At 50.9% G+C, this 4,912-nt stretch overlaps 1 pseudogene; it reads left to right on the top strand.

Annotated features, from left to right (window-relative positions):
• The first annotated feature begins 632 nt into the window (after positions 1-632).
• On the top strand, positions 633-751 carry LOC111743432 (annotated as a pseudogene).
• Positions 752-4,912: the final 4,161 nt, after the last annotated feature.

Below are 4,912 nucleotides of genomic sequence, written 5' to 3' on the forward strand. Positions count from 1 at the left end.
TCTGCCCAGATGCCCTTCGCAAGTTCTGTGCACCTGTCCTTCAGCTCTTGTGAGCTTCTCCACTAAGAGTTTGCACCTATGAAGGCTACTCTTGTGTCGCTGGATGCCTGGTAGTGCTGAGAGTTTCTATCCTCTTGGGGCAGACTGAAGCAACTACCTGATTGGTGGAGGCACATTGGTTTCTCCTGAATGGCAGCCTAGTTTCCTTGTCTTGGGGGCGGAGGGAGGAAGATAAACTCTGTGGTATAATTTATGCTCCAAAGCTCTCTGCAGGATCAGACAGGAGCTGGGACTGCGCCTGAAATCACACCGTTACTTAGCTTCCCCTTGTTTCTGTCCTGCTTTCCCCACTCCCTTCACTGGTTTCTCCTGAAAGCATTTTCTTGATAAATAACTTGCACATGAATCCCCCTTCTCAGGGTCTGCTCTTGGGAGACAGCAGGTCTACTAAGGGGGCTTTCTGGGGGCTGAGGCAGAACAGAGGAGGAGACTCGGGCTTCCACTGATTTTTCTCCCCACATCCTATTCCTGTCACTATGCCTAGGTCGAGGGCAGCAGGATCCTGGGGTCTTCATCCATTGTCAGCACTTCATGATGAAGCCAGGGACCTCTTCCAAGATCTGTGACAATCAGTCTATGGCCATGCTACCCTGAACAGGCCCGATTCCATCTCATCCTGGAAGCTAAGCAGGGTCGGGCCTGGTTAGTACTCGGATGGGAGACCACCTAGAAAGACCAGGTGCTGTAGGCATAAAAAATAAAAAAATAAGAGAGTATAAGCTGACAAGGTCCTTGCAATCTGTGAGGTCAACCAAGGGTTGCCTCACCTAAAAAAAAAATTAAAAATTAAAACTTAAAAAAAAAAAAAAAGATCTGTGACAACCAGATTTTTGGGCTCTTCAGATATGAGTTGCTCATAGAGTGACACTGAGATGTAACTCATCCTGGCAATAGGGCTTCCTTCACTGTGCTTCTCTGGACTGCCCTGGTAGGCTTGCCAGGGGAGTTCTGGCTTCCCAGAGAGCCTCATAAAACAAGAATTTTATAGCCAGGGTCCCTGTTGCCCAGATAGAGAAAGTCAGACTGAGATCAAGTGGTCCCCATCAGTGGTGTGTGGCCAGAGAAAAAGCACCACTGAAGAGGTACTAAAGTGACAATCCGTCCACCTCTGCCACTCCCCGGCCCCGGCCCCGGCCCCGGCCCCAGACATAGGATGGTCCTGACCCTCTCCAGTGTCTTCACAGCTACTCGAGCAGACCTGCCCAGGTCATCCAGAGCTGACCTGAGGCTGCCAATAGGCAGAGGGAGTTTGAAGGTGAGAGGCTCCGTAAAGCCTCTAGAAAGCCCAGGTCACAGATACAACAGCGGTTGTTGCATCATCGAAGACACCAGCCCTTTGGCTGAACTGCGAGCCCATTTCCTGTCAATGTATGCTATGGGCTGCTATTAAGCAATAATGTGTCAGTTGGATCAGATGGGCCCCTTCAGTCACGATAACTTTTCCAGAGGTGTGGCCCATCGTCTAAGGCAGCTCGCCCACAGATGGGGCCAGCCGGGCCTTTTTGAGAAAGGCATAGCATTCCCAGCATCCAAGTCACTTCCAATTAGTATGACCAACTGGGTGCGCTGGCTGGGAAAGCTGGGACCCTGTATCCGAGGAGCCTCCCTCGAGCCAAACAAAGGATAGTAGACGCTGAAACTGGTCCTGTCAGGTTCCATCAGGTGCCAACGTTCTCCAGGGGCAGGGCAGGCAGCCTGTCGCCTTGTTAACCAGCATCCAGCAGAAGCCAGAAATCCAAGGTTCTTACAAAGAGCATCAGCTTTATCTTCCCCAGTTGGGCGCAGCCCGCCATCTCATGTCCAGAGCCACCTTCCCTCTCATCTCTGAGGAAAAAGTGCCCCACGTGCTATCCAAGCTGCACTTGGCCTTCTCCTCTGGGAACCAGGCCCCTGATATCTCCTCTCTCCAAGACCTTGTTCCAGCGTTTGGTTTGGTGATCCCATGTCTGTTCTTGTTCAGCCTGTAGGGTTAATTCCATCCTGCCAGGGACATATGGTGCCATGCTCCTGCCTCTATCGGCTAAGGACCGGCCTCTGCTCTGTCCCCTCACTCCACCAAAAGGGCTCTCATCAAGGCCATCGGCATCCTCTCTGCGGTGACAGAGCCATCTCAGTCCTCACTGCATTATCCTCTCACCACTTTGAAAGCTGTTGGTATGTCCCCATTCTTGATACCACCTTCCCCGTCCCCAACTTCCTCTAGCTGTGCCTTCCCTGATCCTTCTCAGGCCCCTCTTCCTCTGTCCTTGGCCTCGGCCCCTCTGTCCTCACTCCCCTCACACTCCCTGAACAAACACACTGGGCTGTGGCCTGGCATTCGTGACCATCTCAATGCCAGTGACTCCTAGTTCTCCCTCCTGAATTATGTCTTTACTGGACATCTCCCTGGGAACATGGCGATCTTGGCCAACTCACTTGCCCCAAACTGAACCAGCTCAACCCTGCTTTTCCTGCAAACCTGCTCCTTGTTGGATGAACTGATCGTTGTTACACTCCCCTGCCTCAGCCTGGCTCCTTCTCCCCTAGCACTCCCCATGGCAGCAAATAACATCACTGCTCTGATAGGTGCTCACACCAGAAACCTAAGAGCTGCCCCCATTTCTTCCCTTTTCACTTCTTCACCCTGCACAGCCCTGTGGATTTTTCTTAAACCTCCTTTGTCACGTCTGCCCTTCTCCCAATGGCCAAGGCCTGGGCTCCCTTTAGACCTCCCTCACCTTCCGGCCTCTCCCAGAGGGAGTTTTGCCTCTAACCAACACAAGCCTAACTCTTCACCAGGGGAGACTGGGGTAAGGCTGGACTGTGGTTAAGGTCCTACAGTCTGTCTGGAGCAACACGAGACTTCAGTTGTTGGCTGTGTGTCCAAAAGCCTCTCACCCAAGCAGACACAGTCCTGGAGGCATCTTTGCTGCCATGGCCACACAAAGCTGCATCCTTAGGGACTTGCCTGGAGGGCGGAAGACGGGAATGAAGGTTTCCCAGCCATAAACCTTTATGGCTGTGTGCTGCCTACAGCAGGCAGCCCCATGGGGTGGAAAGCTCTGCTCTGACTACCCCACTCACAGGTTTCCCCTTGGGAGCATAACTCTCTCATTGTCCCTGACCCCAGCTCTCTGGATTCTGCCAACTGATGGTTTTAAAAATCCTGAACCACCTTCATCCAGCTACTAAATGTTCACTTCCTCGAAAAAGGTCATCTCCTTGCCTGTGCCCTCACTCTTGAGTTAGGGGTGTGGGGGCCCCCAGAGTGAAGTGAGACCCACCTCGACCTGAGAGGGGCTGCCCATGAAAATTCCCTGGTTTATCTCAGAGAAACTGCCTTGCTCAGAAAATACTCTCTGACATGGTGTGGAGGCCAGGGCACTCACTGCAGCTCTTCATTTTTTCTGTAGCAACTATCCCTAGAGGATGAGAAGTCCCACCATCTTATCGACTGCCATGACTGGCCCTGCAGAGTAAATGGACAGTGGCCTGAGGGGTGAGTGTGTGTGTGTGTGTGTGTGTGTCAAGAGGAAAGATGAAAAGGCAGGGTGAGTGTTCCCGAGGGGACCTGCAGGCTGAGGGAAGTGCCATGTAGACACACGGGGGTCACCTGGGAAATAGGGGCGCTGGAGAGAACCCCTGGGGTCTGGAGGGCTTAACCAAGCACGGTGGCCTGGGGGAGGGGTGGGAGGCCAGCGGGAGAGAGGGCTTTCAGACTTTCAGGGAACGTAAATTTTACCCCCGGCTACTTTCTCTGGGATTTATTTCTTGGTGAACTTGAGACTTTGCCTAATTACGTTTGGGTCTCTTTCAAAGCACATAAATTGCATCCAGTTCTTCTGCCTCCTTCTTAGGAATGAATAAATTGTCCCTGTGCAAGCAGGGATCTGGGGGAGAGAGTGAGACTTTATTAATTCGACACAGAGCTCTGTTCCCCTGCCCTCCCCTCTGCCCCCCATTGAATAATAAAATAATGAAGATTTGACTTGGACCAGGATGTGTGGATAAATATATTGGTGACATGAATGAAAATGGATTTATTACATAAACAAGAGACTTCATCAATTTAAACCTGGCCCCCTTTCAATGGGCATAAATTACATTTTCTTTTCCTACCAGTTGCTGGGTTTTTTTTTAGAAACTGGATTTATCGAAATAAAGATTTCACAAATTTATTTCATGAAGCCTTGTGCTTCCTCTTTCTGCCCAACTCATTAAAGACGAGTTTCCTTCCAGTGACCCTTCCTGAGCCTTTCTCCACCTCCATCCTGCTCAGAGCTCTGTGGCCTGCTGGGAGGTCCAGGTGAGGGGTGGGATGGAGTACAGGCTTTCTCCTTAGACCCTGAGAGAACTTCATGCTTTCCCACCTTAGGAAGGATGCTATAAGAGGGTGTCCAGCCCTAGAAGCAGAAGATGGTCTGTTTCCAGGACCCTAGAAGGGCCATGGAATGACCCAGAGCAGGGTCTGGTCCCAGGATGGGTCTGCCGGTAAGCAGCAGAGAGATTCTGTGAACAGAATTGCAGAAAGAGTTTCAGGTATGAAACTCCTGGCCAGAAGTCCCAGGGGAGGTGGGGGTGGGAAGGGTACAAGGTGTGCTAGAAGGTCCCATCAAAGACCAATGGCAAAACACTCATGGCACAAAAATTAATTTCTTAGGACTTCAGGGCTCATAGTCCCTCTTTCTCTTCCTCCTTTCTTCCCTTTTTTTTTTTTTTTTAAATACTTTGTCTTAGCAAAACAAGAATTTACTAAAATGTTTGGTTGGAGCAGGGTAGGTGACTTGACATGACTTATAGTAGAAGATGTGGCCTTTGGACTCTGTGACTGCTTTTTCTGTGTCTTTGCTGTCATGTCAAGATTACCCTCAGC

The sequence above is a fragment of the Pteropus vampyrus genome, unplaced genomic scaffold (genome assembly GCF_000151845.1).
Source record: "Pteropus vampyrus isolate Shadow unplaced genomic scaffold, Pvam_2.0 Scaffold113, whole genome shotgun sequence".
In the NCBI taxonomy this organism is placed as follows: Eukaryota; Metazoa; Chordata; class Mammalia; order Chiroptera; family Pteropodidae; genus Pteropus; species Pteropus vampyrus.